At 46.5% G+C, this 17,927-nt stretch overlaps 1 protein-coding gene across 1 annotated transcript in view; it reads left to right on the forward strand.

Annotated features, from left to right (window-relative positions):
- RIPOR3 (RIPOR family member 3) overlaps positions 1-17,927 on the forward strand; it is an 898,683-nt gene that overhangs the window by 639,317 nt on the left and 241,439 nt on the right. The window lies entirely within an intron of this gene.

The following is a 17,927-nucleotide window of genomic DNA, read 5'->3' on the forward strand; positions in this document are numbered from 1 at the left end:
AATGTGTTCTATAGTTCTTGAATTAAATGAATGAGAAGTTGGTTCATGGTTGTTTTCCAGAGTTTCTTGGGACCTTTATCACCAGGTAATTCAGGACAGAGGTGGTGGCCTGGTCAGTGGTGGAATGGCCTTGTCTGAAGCCTTTGTGATGGCATGTTCTTCCACTACCTACTCATGGAGGTTTCTCACCATGGTGTCCCTGCACAGGTGAAGAGACAGCCGAGGAGGCATGCAGATGATACACATTTGTAGGTCACAATACACCTCACACTCCACCTTCACTAATTTCAATTTTAGAAATTGCCCCCAGATGAGTTTTAAAAAATGAAAACTAAATACTGCCAAGATGGAAATAATGGCAGTAACAGTCTTCTGGCCAAGATTAGCCACAAGAAATTCAGCCGGCCTCACTTGGCTCATGTGCAACCGAGTGACACACGCATTAAATCTGGGGGCACTCATTGATTCCAATCTTTTATTGGAGTCACAGATTGTACCCATTGTAATGACAGGTTGACACATCATCCCTTTCTTGCAGTCAAATTGCAGACCTCAAGCAATGTCGGTCCTATGCTTCCCTGGATACTTTATCACTCACCTCCAGAGGCTACAAAATGCAGTGGCTCAGATGCTTAGAAAGTCAAATCTCTGTGACTCCACAACTTTGACGTAGAGATCCTTTCAGTGGCTCCCAGTCTTTTTAAGCAGAGTCTTTAAACCCAAGTATATAAATCACATAGCTCATTATGGAATCAGAACTAAGCTCATCAGAGACACCTTTGATTGCTATATGCCAGACAAATGCCTCAGATGGTACTGCCACCAAAGAAGTCTTGAAAATGAGAATAGGTGGCAAAGGTTTTACAGCTCAGGCTGTTACCAATTGGAACAATCTTCACCTAGGCCTAAAAACCCCCACAAATTGCCTCATCTTCATGTGTCTGTTCCAGTGCTTACATTTGCACAATCATAAGTGCCAGGGCCCAAATAATTTCGAGCATGCCTGTTACACATCGGGGCAGGCAGCTCCCAGTCCACTGTTGCCACCACCCATGGGCTGCTCCCCACAATGTCAGGTTATTTGGGGTTAAAGCCGTAATTCTCACCGGCTCATCGGGGTTGATAATGCACTACCCAAGGCATATGTGTGTTTTACAGATATCAATCACCCTAACACAACATATCTCAACATGCTAGTTGTGTCTTGAAGTAAGGGAAATATTTAAGTACTTTTTAAAACACATCACTGTTAACATGTGGCTCTGATTCTATGAGTGGCAAGCGGTACATGTTGACCATCTATCCACAGAAAAATAGCACATGTGCTTTCCTTCTATGGAGCAAATTCAGGAAAAATCATAACTGAACTAATGCACTTGCCTGCAGCTAGATCCTTCTGTATAGGTTGGCAGTCATGAGAGGCACTGCTCTTGGGCATTTACCTTTGCGCTGTCCTTTGTCCTGTGTTGGCATGGGCACTGTCCTGTCCACAAGCACAGAGGATTGGCTGCCACCTTCCAACTAATTGTCCTCCCTGAAAACGTATAACTAGCATTGTCCTGCCCACCTGAATCATCAGGTTCATGAATAATATTGAGTTGTCCCCGGATGCCGAGACCCTAGCCATTGCACACGGTAGTTGCTTGAAGTTTGACTATGACGACTGACAGTTGAAACAATAAAGGTACCAAAACACCACCTCATAATCAAACTGAGTCTGAGACAATAAGTACAAGGGCTTAGGAATAAATGCCAGGGCTGAACCCTGGCAAACCCCTAAACCTCCTATGCTAAGCACTGGTCTGTTCTCGGGTCAGTGCAGAGAAGCCACAAAGCAGTCATCGCACTCTCCAAAAGAATAATAACATCACACATCTTATCTTCTTCGTCGATTAGACTGCTGGATCAAATGAAGGCCAGATCCTGACTTATCCCTTTTTGATATGCATTGGCATGATTATGCTGTTGTGAAAGGAGGCATGGAAGCTATCTTTAATAATGTGTACAGTTTAGGTAATATTGGGAACTGCTTAGTGGAAAAGTGCTTAAATGCTTTATTTGAGGCATGTTGGAACCAGGCACATTTTCAATATTAAATTCGCAAATCGAGGATTTAATTTATCTTTCACTGCCTCATTTTAAGATGTATTTTACTTCCAATGGATGGCCCGTTCTGCTGTATTTTTAGGTTTCTGTGGCGTCTGCCGATCCTCATAGACAACTGTCCTTGAATACCCTATCAGAATGCTTCATCCATTCTTCCTTGCTGATTTTGGGTTCTTTTCTCTAGTGACTGATTGAAGCCCCTTTCTAAATAGTTCCCAGAATCCTTTATGTGTCCTTATTTGCTGGCACATCACAGATCTTCTGCCATTTTTCAATTGCTCCCCTCATCTTGTTTTTGATGCAGAGTTTGTATTCCTTTCTTAGTTTTCTCGCTGCAAAGGCCTTCCAGCTCATGTTTTATGTTGTTTAGTACACGCATTTGTCATTGTACCAATTCACTGTAGCGTCAGTTGCTACATCCAATGTCGCGTGCAGCGTGTTCGCAACAAGGCAACATGACAGTGCTTAAGGAGTCGGGGTAATCAGTGCGTGGGTATGTGAAACAAGTGTAAGGCGAGCCTTGCGGCATTGAGGGAATGCACCATCAGTTTTAAATTGCCCAGACTACTTAAGCATTGTCGTGCTGCCTTGTCCAGAACCCCAGGACACACAGCACGCACGAGAAGCTGCAGTAAATTGCTCAAGATAGTGTTCCTGTTAAAGAAGCACGTGTAACCTCAATCAGTCACCCAAACTGCACAGACCATCGATGGTCCCCTATCTAACTCAATCACTGGTCCTCAGACGAAAGGACAAAGCTTCTTGGTGGGCCACACAGGCCACCTCATTTGCCTTGGCAAAGACCCTTCCTATGGTTAAAACACGTGTGGGCTGTTTGTTCCAAATGCTGCCATTTGTGTCAACAGTTGTAGACTGCACCATCACAAACGTGCAGGCTTCTCCAGCCTTTTTGTTGAGCACAAAATTGAAAATGTTGATTTTTCCAGCACTAAATGGCCGATAAACTACTGTTACTGCCTGCCAAGTTTGCCACATATGCATAGTGTGGTCTTTGGTTCTTCCTTTACCCACCCTTTTTTCTAGATAGCCTTTTTATCTGCCTTTTATGGTCCTGTTTTACCATTGAAATGTCCTACATTCTGCTTTACATCCTGCCACTGACTCTCCAAACAAGGTTGATCTGGCTCCAAGACAGCCTGCCTCACCTAGAAGACCAATCACCATAACTCACCTGGAATACCAACCGTCATACCTCACTTACAAGACCAACCATCTTAACTCACCTACAAGACCAACCAACCATCATAACCTGCCGGCAAGGCCAGCCATCCTAACTCACTTACAAAACCAACCAACCATCATAACCCGCCGGCAAGGCCAACCATCCTAACTCACCTACAAGACCAACCAACCATCATAACCAGCCGGCACGACCAACCATCATAATTCACCTATAAGACCAACCATCATAATTCACCTATAAGACCAACCATCATAATTCACCTACAAGGCTAACCATCATATCTCACTTGCAAGACCAACCATCATAATTCACCTACAAGACCAACCATTCTAATTCACCTACAAGACCAACCATCATAATTCACTAAGTGGGCGAAAAAGAACTTAGCATATCCAGCCACTCACACAAAAGTATGACACAATGATTTACTTTGTCATGAAATGTCAGTCCCCCACAGATATACTTAAATAATTATTCTACTGAGTCCCAAGAATCTGGATGTCCCGTCAGGTATAACTGTGCCAACTCCCCGACCTCTCTTTTGTCTGAAAAATGAGCTATCTCTTCTACACTGTCCGAACCTTATTTTATTCTGTTATTAACATTGCTGTCTTTTTTCTCAAATATATGTATTCACGTATTAAGTATTTATTCCAAATTACAACTTCTGTTTGTGAACACATAGGAAACCATGTATGCAATGCACAGTGGAAATGAACATAGGTTAATATCTACATCACTATCAACATATTAACCCTGGTTGTGGAATGCATGTCTCTCCTATAATCCATAAATATCACACATAAGGATGACTACACACATGAGGAGGGAACAGAGGCCAGATGGAGGTCAGAAGGAAAAGAAAAAGATAAAAGAGGAGAGTCCTCTTCACACATATAGTCCAGCAAATGGTTCCAATACTAGATCATATTAATCGTCCAGGCCCTGCCTGCTTAGACTAAGGTGGTAGTGTTCAGGGTTTTATCCTTGACTTTCTCTTTTGTCCTTTTTGTCTCTTTTTGCCTTCTCTCTTCTTCCTTTTCTCCTTTTTGCTGCCGTTATCACTATCCGAATGATTGTTTACTGGATTTATGTTGTTTTAGGAAATTTGTTTTTAAGTTTGTAACAATGATTTTGTTTATATGAATCATGTCTGTAAATTGGTAATTGAATTGTTTCTTTTTTAATTGTGTGTACGGTCGAGTATAAAGAACAAATAATCTGGTTGTTTATACTCGACCGTACAAAGAGATCTGGCGTGATCTGCAGGTTGCAGGCCCAAGTCCTGCAAGGCCGACTCAGCGCTCTGAGATCTATGGGTCTGTAGTGCTAAGAAATACATCATTACAATTATTATTATTATTAATCCTTCTGAGTTTGTCAAAAAGAGTACCAATTATGTGTGGGTACTAATACATGTATATAAAACATTTTATTCAAAGTGCGCTGGTGAAAGTGCGATAGAAATAACATTTTATTATTGAAAATATGTCTGTTTTTACTGCCACCCCAGAACTGAAAGAAGTTCCAAAAAGTTTTTAGAATTTTTTTTTTCTTTTATGGGAGGGTAGGGCAAGGACTTCCCTTCAAAACAGGGGCACACACTTTTGGAATGGGAACATTGGAACGCAGCATCAACTGGGCACAATGCACAGCCTGACATCACCTTTTGCATGTAATGCACAAGAGGGTCACACTTGGCACTTGTGTGCATTACAACAAATGTACAGCAGTGGTATGAGCCAGTACTGTACACTACCCATAGAGGTTAGGAAGGGATAGGAAACATGTTGTTGTATCACCTGTTCTATTCCAGAAAAACCACTCCCATTACCAGTGTTGCCAGGGTAATGCTGTAACTGGGGCCCACTACCCAGATTAGCACTGGTGGTAGTGCTGTTTTCCTCCAGCTGCTTTTGTGCAGGAAATAGCTCCGAGGGTGTAGTGGGTCCGTTTGTGTCCCACGTGGATAACTGTACAGCAAAGGGTTGTTGTCCTCAGCCTCTCAAGTGGATGGCTGCACAATACGTGGGGCTTGTTCCCAGGTACTGAAGTGGACGGTTGCACAATACCGGGTCTCTCTGGTGTATAAGTGCACATTATCTGGCAGGGTCGGACTGGGGCTTGAAGTTGTCTCGGGCACCAATGAAAAAGTGGCCCACAGTTGCAAATGGCAATTCATTCCTTTTATAACAGACTGAATAATACCTACTGGGGAGTTATTTGATAAAATATGATGCCAATTCTGCAATTTAAAGAATATTTATTCAGCAACAATGGTCAAAGATGCTAGCCACATAGTGAAGTAACTCATCAAAGTGGCCCACAGTGGCCATAAAAGTGTCCCACTTTGAACAAATAGCTGGCCCACGCTTGCATTTTGCATTTTTGGTTCGGCCATGGGCCTATTGCCCTGTAGGCCAGTCCGAGCCTGTTATCTGGTTATTGTATTCGGTCTCAGAGGTGGGAAATTGCACATGACCAGGTTCTGTTTTCAGTCTCATGGGTGGGCAACTGCAAATTGCCCAGTCAGTGTTCTTAGTCTCTGCGTTGCATAATTACCGGTAAACTGGGTCTTTTATTCAGTTGCAGAGATGGATCACGGCATACTAATTTTATTTTGCGCTCAGTCTCTGAGTTGGTTGATTACACATTACCTGGTTATTGTTCTCAGGCTCTGTGTTGGATAATTGCACATCAGCTCGTTATTGTTTTCAGTCTCTGAGGTAGATAATTGCACACAACTGGTTATTGTTCTCAGTCTCTGTGGTAGATAATTGCACACTACCTGGTTATTGTTTTCAGTCTCTGTGGTAGATAATTGCACACTACCTGTTTATTGTTTTCAGTCTCTGTGGTAGATAATTGCACACTACCTGGTTATTGTTTTCAGTCTCTGTGGTAGATAATTGCACACTACCTGGTTATTGTTCTCAGTCTCTGTGGTAGATAATTGCACACTACCTGGTTATTGTTTTCAGTCTATGTGGTAGATAATTGCACACTACCTGGTTATTGTTTTCAGTCTCTGAGTTGGATAGGTGCACATTGCATGGCTATTGCTCTCAGTCTCTCAGGTGTATAATTGCCCAGTAAGTGGGTCTTTTACGCAGTCCTGCGGGTAGGTAACTGCGTAGCAGGGTGTGTTGAGGCCATTCTCTGAGTTGGATGATTGCACATTGCCTGGGCATGCTACTTAGGGGGTCATTACAAGGTAGGAGGTAACCATGCCTCTATTAGTGGCATGGCTACCCCCTTACCGTGTACCGGGTCCGGGTTCCTTGAATGAGGAATTACCAGGCCATTCCGACCTTGGAGGGCCCGGTAATTCCTCATTCATGGAAGTCATCCCAATTCCCATTGGAGCCCCCTTGGGAATGGGGAGGATTCTAACAACGGGCCCGTTAACAATGGGCCCGTTGTTAGCACCCTGGACTGCTCACGGGACCCGCTAAGGGCGCCTGGTAAAACCAGGCGTCCTTAGCGGGTTCCCGCGAGCAGACTTGTAATGAGGCGGTAAGGGGTTGACGGCTCGGGCATCATTACCGGCGCCGTTAACCCCTTACCGCCTGACTCGGAATGACCCCCTTAGTCTCGCAGGCCTGCTGGACACTGCCACCACTGGGTTGTGTAGATGATGCTTGTGCGGTCATTAACGCATGAGAATTGGTGGGAGCTTTTGCTAGAAATGCTTGGTTCCGCTTTCCCTCAGAATGCTAGAGTGCCGCGAACACAGCACACGGCCAAACAAGCTCATGCCGAAGAGTACAGTACTTTCCACATGATCTTTATGAACCATCCATTTCCTTTTCTGCCAGTAAACCGAGTCACATGGACGATCAGTGACAGGCGTATGCTGTTTATGTGTGGCCTGCCAGCGCGCTGAACACTGGGGGCTCTATGCTAGCATATTCTTTTTTCGAACCCCTAGAAATCCATGTGCAGATGGAGGGAGGGAGGCGCTGGCTGGGGTCCACATTGCTCAGGAGTTGCATAAATCTGTCTCTGTTTGCGCCCCGCCATCTGGTCTGCATTGGGATGCGCATTCATGCATGCGAAGGTGGGCCCTGCAGGGACTCTCCGCAGCAAGCGTGACTGCCCCGCACATGCTGGAGTCCTCCACCAATAAAAGGAGAACAAGAGAAAACAACTGGAATAAACTTGCTTTCAAAATATGTGTTGGTGTGGTGGCAGAAGAAGGTTGAGAGGTGGGCTACTTCGGTGCCTTTCCCTATCCAACCACACAAGCCCCCCAGTAATTCTACTAATTTCAATAATATCCCTTTTCTTTTTTCAATATAATGATTCTAAGTGCTGTAATAATATGATATGATATGGCATTTATAACGCGCCCATACGCAAGTGTTTCAAGGCGCGACGAGGCATGGGAGGGGGAACAGAGGGAAGACAAGAGACAACGATTTTACTAGGCCAGGTGACATTGAGATTGTGCAAGTGCAGGGGAGGAGGGAAGGGGAGAAGTGCGGGGGGGGACAGGCGGAGGGGGCAGTGCATAGAATAAACAGTAAAATAAATAAAGACAATAAATAAAAGGGCGGCCAGCTGGTGGCAAGTGCACGGATAAGTGCAGACATCAGGTGTCAAGTGCTGGTGGGGGCTGTAGGGATACAGAAACAGTCCCTGAGTGCAAGGGTTGCCGGGGGAGTGGGGCAGTGCAGGAGTGCAACTGGCGGGGAGGGGACATGGGCCCGAGAACAGAGGGTAACCAGGTGACAAGTGCAGTTTCAGTTTCAGCCAGGAGATCAGCAGGGGAGAGGAGGAGAGAAAGCAGAAGCAAAGAGGAAGGTCTTGAGGTGCTTCTGGAACCGGAGATGGTTCTCCTCAAGTTTCAGAGAGGCAAGGAGGCTGTTCCAGAGGGAGGCCACCCCAGCTGAAGAAAGAGATCTACCACCAACCCGTTGCTTGGAGAAGCGACTGAACCTGAGGGAGTTGGAGACGGATGAGCGAAGAGCTTGAGAAGGAAGATATTTAGGAAGAGAGAGTTGAAGGTATTGCGGCCCCAAGCCCCAGAAGGCCTTGGTGCTATTATTATCCAGTTTAATGGTACTCAGTTCATCGACACTTCCATCCACCTGACCGCTTCAACAACATAATATATGGCAGGAGGTGCTATATGAAGACAATATAACACTTGAGAAGAGGAAAGGGCTGCATTGGTACTGCCGGAGCCTGTTTGGTTTGTATCTCTGTGTCACAATTCCATGTTATTAAAATACATGGTTTTGGTAAGAAGTGATGGCAAACCTCAATGTTTTTGGGGGTGTAGTTAGAAAATCCTGTGTTTGATAGAAAACAGAGTAACTGCAGACCAAGTGTCTCTGCTTACTGGGCCTCATTACGAGTCACCCGGTATGGAAATAACGGTGGCGGTAAACCCGCCGCCACTGTTGTTTCCATACCGGGGGATCTTGAGTCCTGCAGGCGGAAGTGTCATTCCCGCCAGGTCTGACCTGGTGGGTTTAACACCACCCGCATGCTGGTGGACATGGAAACACCAGCACCATCACGGGGCAAGCACTTAGCCCGCTGAGTTGCCTTACCAGCTTGCAGTACGGTGGTAAGTACAGTGGTATGTACCTTGGGTGGTTCTCTCTTGGAATACCATCAGAGGTAAAAACTCCCATCCCACTAATGAGGCGAGTGCCCAAACACATGCAGCCTGATTCATGGAATTATGACAAATGGGGATTTGCTGGAAAAATGGCGCACAAATCCCCGTTTTTGGCGCAAAGAATTCCATGAATAAGGCAGATAATATTTTGCAAATATCACCTGCTTTAGACTTACCTCCAAGGCCATAATGAGGCCCTAAGAATGATAACCAGGCAATGTGAAAGTATCTAACCCAGGGACAATGAGTAGCAAATCCTTGTAATGTGCAATTATCTGCCTCAATAACTGTGCTCTGCACAATAACCAGGTAATGTGCAAATATCCAACACAGAGTTTAAGTAAAATAATCAAGGAATATGTCCCCTTTCCTAAACCATGTTGGTTCTGCAGCCAGGCTAACCTCCTCCACTTTCACTGTCCGCTTCAAGGATCTACTCACCAGAAGCAGGGAGTTAGGATCCCCTGCACATCCCTACACTGCAGCAGATCAGCCCCCACCCTGCTAGGAACCCACTCAAATCAGGCATCTAGGGATCATCATGTCCTTCAAAAGTCCACTCCCGGTGGATTCCCGCATACCGCTTCCCGATCACAGGCTCCTGGCAAAACACAAGCTTCACAAAAGCAATCACCTTTCTAAGAGTACAAAGCTTGCAGCAATGACCACAAGTGGCTTTCAGAGCTTTGACAAAGGCTGCAGATCTTAACTGTAAGCAAACTATGATCCAGGTGCCATCCACCCGCCTCGTCCAAGGACCCTAACAGTCTCCTGGAAGACATATTCTACGGACTAGCAAGAACCTTTTCATTCTAGCACCCACAATGCACAAAAGACCCAAATCACAGCATAAAATGTCGACCAGGTAGTTTCATAATAAGCTCAACTCTTAGAAGAGAATCCTCAGGAAACGGGAACAGAGAGGGCGACAATCCTTCACAGCAGTGGGCAAACCCCCATGTGAAATCAACACAAGTGGCTACAGAACCATGGTAGGAAGGAAAAAGAAGAGCCCCCTTTCTAATGCCCCCATATGCCACTGTGACTATCAGCCTGGTCCCTTATGAGTCATATAGAAGACCAGACCCTCCTTGACCAGCCTATTCCACCCCCCCATAACCAGCACTGCCCTCCCGTGCCCCCTTCCCAGACCAACGGGTGGGTTGGGCATCCCTCCTGAGTCTAGCCCACCCCCATCCTCGAAATTAGACAGTAGTCCGCCCCCGGCATCCCCTGGCCCTTGGCCCTCTTAGCTCCCCCCCCCCAGCACTTGCTTTGCCCCTGGGCCCTTTCTTCCTTCCCCCTGTGCATTTTATGCCCCTCCCCCGACTGTCACTTGCCACATCCCTGCCCCCTCCACCATTCCCCTCCCCCCGCACTTCTTATTAATGCACTTGCATGATCTGAATGTCACAAGGGTTCCATGTGATCACAACAAATGAAATAATAACGAAACCTTTTCAAACTATTTATAAATAATGAAAAAAATCGATTTCTTTCCACTTTTTACATTTGGGTTTCCCCGCAAGCCACCCTTTTCCATAGCATTATTACCCCACCCTAACCCCCCACGCTTTAATCCCTTACCCCACCCCCCATGTATACTTTTAACAACATAATTGATATTTATTCGTTTTTTATTATTTGTTATAAAAGTTATTTGTTATTTTAATTTTCTTGACATCACTGTATACCATCACAAGGCTTGTCCCCCCAATCAGTGGCGTAACACAAAATGTGGGGGCCCCCCTGCGAGCCATGCTGAGGGGGCCCCCCAACTCGGCAACAAATCACGGGTTGCGCCACACTCTGGGCCGGCCTAGACTGTCACGCTTGCACAATACGCATGAACGTGCTGCTGAAGGGGTATGCCGCACACTGCACTAGGAAAAAGATATAAATATGTGTTTTAATGCAATATACAGCACACTTTCTGAGATAAATTGGCTATAAAGCCAGAGTGTTTGCAATTGTTTTGTAGGGTAACACAATCCAATACATGCAAGTCACCAACAGTGCACAGGAACATTAATGCTTCCAACTGGCTGCACAATGTAGACCAGTGTAAACACGTAATAACATTATAGTACAGAATGCCAGGCCACATTTAGACATACCTAGACTGTTTTCAGCAAAATGCCAGTCAAAGCAATAACACTCATCAAGAAGAGAGCACACAATAACGCATGTGTCTCCACGGCCTCGAACAACACGGCCAAACTCTTTAAAATCTGCAAGGGACTGGTCAATCCTGTTGTGGTCTATACCTCTTCTGTTCCCTCCCATTCCCTCTGTACAGCTCTGGCCTCTCATTTCTCTGCTAAATCTCAGGACATCCTGTCCTCTATGTCCTCTTCCTCTCTCGGCCCATTTTGGCCATCTCTTCTCTCCTCCTCCTTTTTCCTCTTTCTCTCTGACAACACCTGACGAGGTTTCTAGACAAGTCCGATCTATGAAAGTGTCGTCCAAACAGGTGCTCCGCTGCTCCTCCAGAACCATCAAAGCCCATATTGACACCCTCGCTCCAGCCTTGGCCGATTTCTGTAATCACTCTTTCGCCACTGCAATGTTCCCCTCTCCCTTTGAGCACTCCTTTGTGCACCCACTCCTCAAGAAGCAGTCTGCTGATCCTACCTGCCGGAAAACTATCGCTCAATCTCCACCTTTCCTGAGCAAACTCTTGGAAAAGCTTGCCATCTCCCAGCTTACTCTCCACACTGAATCTGTTGGTTGTCTCCATGACCATCAGTCTGGCTTCAGAGCTGCCAGAGGCATGGAAACTGCTCTCTTTAACACCTGTGCTGCTCTCTAACCTTGATTCCAGCATTCCTTCTATTCTCATCCTTCATTTTTCCTCTGCTTTCGACAGGGTCAACATCGCCATCCTGATCAATCGACTCTGTGAGAACCTGGGCATCACAGATCAGACCCTAGAGTGACTGACCTACTTCCACTTGGACCGCCACTCCGCTCCCAGGTCGATCGTGGTCCCATTCTCTCCGCCACCTCTCTCTACCTGTGGCATTCCCCAGGGCTCTATCCTCTCACGCTGGTTTTTCAACCTCTACTTGGCCACTTTGGCCTCCCTGATCTCTACCTTATCCTCTAACTTTCAGTGTTGTGCGGATGACTCAGCTTTCCTTCAGGCTCCCCTCATCCTCCTCTCCTCTCTTGCTCATTCCTGACTGTCTATCCACGATTCAGGATTGGTGCGCCTCCAACAATCTCTGCCTTAATGCCAGTAAGACAGAGATCCTTCTCATTGGGACCCTTGCCACTGTGTTTCCTCTCTCACTATAGCAGACCACCTTGGGCCCTCTTCCTTTGCCTTCCTGCGAGGCAAAAAACCTTGGTGTCATCTTCAACGCCACACTCTCTTTCTCTCCTAACATCTCGGACATCACCAAGAAGTCCCACTACCAGCTGCTCCTCCTCAAAGGGACTCTTCCCTTTCTCACTCTCCACCAGAAGCTCACTGTCTCTTGGCCTCAAGCCCTGGGATTGTATTTCTCCAGCCCTGAAATCTCTCCACTGGCTGCAAGGATCAAGTTCAAGAACCTTTGCATTGCCCACAAGGCTTTCTGGGGCCAGTGCCAACACTAAATCCAATGCTCTCTTCCAAAATACCTTCTTTCTCTAACCCTTCACTCAGCTACCTCCAACTCTCTAAGGCTTAGACATTTCTCCAGGCAGAGAGTGGGGGTAGACCTCTCTCCTCTGCTGGTGCCTCCAACTGGAATGGCCTCCCTGCCCCTCTCAAACTTGAGGCGGACAACCTGAAGTTTCGGAAGAAGCTAAAAGCTTTCCTCTTCTCTGCTGCTTTCGCTCTCTCTCCCCCCCTGCTGACCTACCTGACCTACCTGTCTGCTGTACTGACTGGCTGCTTGGCTACCCTCAGAGTCTCTCTGAGTCCAGGCTCTTTCTTGATTGGTCACCCTTGCACTGCCTCCGGGCCTACCATGCACTTAGGGGCTGTAACTGTACCCCTGCAGTCCATTGTTCTCCTTGCACAACCAATAGCTGCTCTGCCCTGGCTGCACTTACTGAGAGCATTGCTGCCCTGTTTTCCCCTCCCCTCTCACTTGCACTTCCCTGCTCCCTTTTACCTTGCACTTCTCGTTCTCACAATGACACAAGGCCTAGTGAGATCGTTTGTCTTGTCCTCCCTCTATCATCCCTCCCTTGTGTACACTTGTGTACAGGCGCGTTATAAATGACTTGAATCACATCATATCATTTTATCACAGATGCCCAGAAAAATATACAATGCCGCAGTAAGAAATGGCTAGACTGGCAGCACCCAAATGCCAATCTAGCCAGGTAATTAAAGTTAGCAGGACTACTTTATCAGAAATGTCCAGTTAAAAGAAAGTCATACCAAACTGAGGAATGACTAGACTGGCTAAATCAAAATGCCTCTCTAGCCACTAATACCACATATCATGCCTGCTTAGCCTGGACATGGACAACCATTATGATTTATCACACAATCCTGCCCCCCCACACATCCACTCTCCCTCCCACCCACTACCCCAACCTCCACAATCAGCTCCTTGGCCCAGAATTACCTCTGCGTCCCTCTTCCTTGACCCAGAGCTTTCGTATGAGGCTCCTTGCCTCATAGGTAAGTACTGGGATGAGGAACAGTGGGACTAGGAGTGATGAAGATTACAGGTAGCTAAATCAGGCATTACCTCCATGTACCTCTACCTCTTCCCAGTACTTTTGTATGAGGCAGAGTGCCTCAAACACACGTACTGCCTCGTATATAAGTACTGGGACGAGGAAGAATAGGGCTAGGAGTAAGCAAGGCATTAAACACAAGTAGTAGCGCAACACCATTGAGTTGACTGGGCTTCAGCACTACCCCCCCTGACATTTTGGGCTATATTGACTCAAATTGGCTAACCTTTAGAGCAGTTGCCAGACCGAACAGGACACAGATTTTAAACGGCACCTGGTTTTTGCTGTTAACAAGAACCCAGCACTTACCAACGTAAAGCATTTCACTGTTAGTACCTGCATTCAAATGCCACATTGTTTAGGCGATTGAAATCGTGATGTGGGTTTAGTACTTGCATGCAAGGGGAGTGATTGGAAGGGTAGAGAGGGAACAGGAGACTTATAGGAGAGAGTTAACTGCTTGTAACTTTGAATCTGCACTAGAATAGTCTCATTAAAATGCGTAAATAATTTGGATGCGCCCACACAAATAAGTTTCCCCCTCCCCACCGCATGTGAAGTTAGCGCCTCTCCCAACATTTGAAGGGTTAGCCCCCCCGAAATGAAGGTTTTCTTGTGCCCCTGTACACAAGCACACACACCATTCACCTTATACACACCCAGTCATCCACACATTTAAGTGTGCACCCTTTCACCATACACTCACACAGGTAGCCACCTATACATTTAAGTGTGCACCCTTTCACCATGCAGGCACACCCACACAGCCACCCATACATTTAAGTGTGCACCCTTTCACCATACACACACAGGCAGCCGGCTATACATTTGAGTGTGCACCCTTTCACCATAGACTCATACACGCACACCTCATGGAGTTGAGGGGGGGCCCTATTACTTAAAAAAGAAATTGGGGCTCATTACGGGTCCAGCGGTAACCGTGCCGGTGCTACCGGCGGGTTGCCGCCAGACCCATAAATAATTACTATGGCCTGACTTCCCGGTGCCACCGTGCTATTTCAAGTCCGGCGGCTGGGAAATCAGGTGCCGGTAATTTCGTTAAACCCCAGACTCCACGGGAATGGGGACACAGAAGCACCTGCACCATTGTTAACGGTGCCGGTGCTTCCGTGACAGGTCTGCCTACCGTGGCTGCAGTGCCTGGCAGGGTCAGACCTGTCGGGCACGGCAGCCCCACCAGGCAGACCTGTAATATGCCGGTCCGGAAACAACAGTGCCTGTAAGCTTACCAGCACCGTTGTTTCCGGACCGGCATGGTCAGAATGAGCCCCATTGTTTCTTTTTTAAGTCACTATAACTTCATTAAGAAATTATTTCAGTTAAGGACCGAACCATAATCAAAATAATTTCTTCATGATGGCTGAGTGGCTTCAAAAACAAACAATTTCTTTTTGAAGGCATAGGGTTCCCCCCTGTCCCCCCCACCCCATGACATGGAGGCCTCCAGCCTAGGGTCTTCCATGTCATGAGGTACGGGGGCCCTCAGACTTCAAAAAGAAAGTTTCTTTTTGTAGTCACTCTGCCTTCATAAAGAAATTATTTCTGTTACAGAAATGTTCTTTATGAATGCAGAGTGAATTTCCAAAGAAACTTTTTTTTTTTTTTAGAAAAAAATATTTTCATTTTTTTTTTTTTTTTTTTTACTGGGGCCCCCTCCCAGCCATGTGCTGGTGGGGCCCCCCACACCGCGCCCCCCCCCCGCACCGCGGGGGCTGCGGGGGCCCCTGTTACGCCAGTGCCCCCAATTCCTGTCTTGTAGCACCTGGAAACACCTTTTTTGTTGTATAGTGCACCTTATAAATTCAATAAATAAATGAAAATTAAAATGTAGACTCATCGATTCTGAGGAATTCGATTCTGGGTCACTCGACCATGACACTTCACTATGCTCTTGCCTGGCAAATAGCAATGTGCCAAGATGGGCATTGCCACGTTTACCCCGATACAGAGCAATGGTCTGCACTTTCCTTGGGCAGTGAATGTCCTTCCTCTATTATGCTGATTCTGGGCCATGGGACATCGCTTGTCCATATGATGCGTATAAACACCCTTGAGACAGAGGCGTGATAATTGGTCCAATGTAGACCCATAGAGCCAAGGGCATTTTGTGCATAAGGTGGCAAACACGATGCCTTCTATCTCCAGGCGTAGATGATGCAGATGGTGGAAGACCCATGAATGATTTTAGGAATCAGCCCTTCCCCAAACACGTGCCCCATATGTGGCAAGGGCACCCATCTTAGCCAACTAAAACAGGAGCAATGGGTCTTTTCTGTTTCACTAATTGAAAGTGAGGTTGTTATTTGAGATTTTCTTCCATGTTCTTTCTCACTAGGTCCTCCTTCCTCAGTGGTGCAGGTTGTCCCTGTTTGTCTTCCAAGCCCTCCACTTCCGTGGTCTGTATTGGGTTATTTCTGCCCTTTCTCCCCATGCGCCTCTGTCAGTCCACCTGTAGGATGTCTTGTTGCCTAGTCTTCTGGAGTTCTTCATTGAGTTGCCTGCTCAATCGATGGCCCAACCTCCAGCCCAGTTTCCACTGTTTGATTGTTGGTTTTGTCACTGTGTGTTTTCATTCGTGTTCATGTGCCTTGTTGGGTATTTGGGTGCACGCAACTTCTTCCTCGGATGTTCTCTCGCGGCCTCAGTTGAAGAATTGTCTTGTCATTCCCCTTCCTGCTAAGGACTGTTTGAAGAGTCCTGGCTTAATCTGTCCTCAAGGCTGCTTCCTTTCAATGACTTGAGCAGACAGGTTAATGCCGTTTGAGTAAGCAACAGAGTAAAGCCATGAGGAGATTGGTTCAAGATATCTGTCACAGTTAGCCTATGCCATCTCTTCAGCTTTGGTGAGCCCTCACGTTTCTACGGTTACTACAATTTTCAGTCATTGTGGTTAAGTGGGTCGCCTCTGTTTCCCCGGCTGCTTGTCTGACAACTTTGGATCTTGCTCTCTGTGACGTTATTGGGCCTATCTTAATATCAAAATGGCGTAGTCATTTGTGGTCTTTGGTCCCTTTGATAACTTGGAGCCTGGCTGGAGCCCTATGATGAGCCTTGTGTGGCTTCTTCTTGTTTGACTGGGGGATATTAAATGGTCTTTTTCGGGGGGGGCTCCTGGCATAATACTGCCCAAGTCCTTTGGGCATAAATAGGACATGGTGCTTGTGCATGGTAAACCAGCAGATACTCCCCCGTTCCCCTTCACTTACATGGTTGTGAGGGCTGTGATAATTATAGTTAGTGTATGACAGGGGGGAGCATCATCTCAGCAAAGTTATACCCTACTTGAAGCTTCGCATTGGTGCGCGACAGTCTACTGCAGTCATTAGTCTGCACAACCCTGGATTTCCTCCACTAACTGCGGAAGCAGGACCAGAGTTTCTTATGTAGGAGCTCCCTTCGGAGAGTGGAGCAGATCCTGGGATCCTCCCCGGCAGTTGTCCACTTTACTTCTGATTTGGTGACTTCATCACCCCTCCTCCCGTTTTGCGCTGCTGCCTCCTTTTCTATGACTGCAATGGCCCCTCACCCTCTGCTCACTCTGTGTTCTGACGCCATCCTAGAGAGTCCATCACTGTTACTCGGCGTCCCATGTTCCGCTGGGGTTTCTTTGCTTTCCCTGTCACAGACATGTGCAGGACACCTGTTTGACATTCTCAGACGTTTTTATTTCTAGACTCTTGCATTATTTAGTCAATAATGTCTTTGCTGGGAGGCGGTAGCGGGTGGTAACCATCCCAGTAGAGCCCGCCAATGAAGACATTATTGCCATTAGCAGCCAGAGATTGTCCTTTTTTATTTTTTTACAGGAAAAATGCAATCCTATTAAATAATGTTTTTCTTGAATTGGGTAGATCTTTTTTAATTAAAGAAATCAAAGATTTTAATTTGGGCAAAAACAGATTAAATGCATTTTTTTCAAAATGATAAGTGTGAAGAAATGCATTGAGTCATTTTGTGCCAAATAGATCAAATTTAGAGAAACATTTATTATTTTCTACATGACAATAAACTCTATTTCTCGCATTCTGTAAAGGAATACGTAACCAGGCGCAACAATGTGAAGATGAGGGTGGGCTCATTTGATCCCCGGCCCTCTCCTTTGCCGCTTTTATCCAGAGGTCTTCCAAGTGCTGTGATGTCATCTACCTTCTTGCAGATGCTGAAAGTGGCTAAGAGCTGAGCTGGGGAGGATAGCTCAGAAGCAACACGCTTGTCTTGGGACAAGATGACGCTGTGCACCTTGGGTTTGATCTCTGGTTGAGTGCTTACAAGCTGGTGGAG

Source organism: Ambystoma mexicanum, chromosome 3p (genome assembly GCF_040938575.1).
Source record: "Ambystoma mexicanum isolate Mex_15411 chromosome 3p, UKY_AmexF1_1, whole genome shotgun sequence".
In the NCBI taxonomy this organism is placed as follows: domain Eukaryota; kingdom Metazoa; phylum Chordata; class Amphibia; order Caudata; family Ambystomatidae; genus Ambystoma; species Ambystoma mexicanum.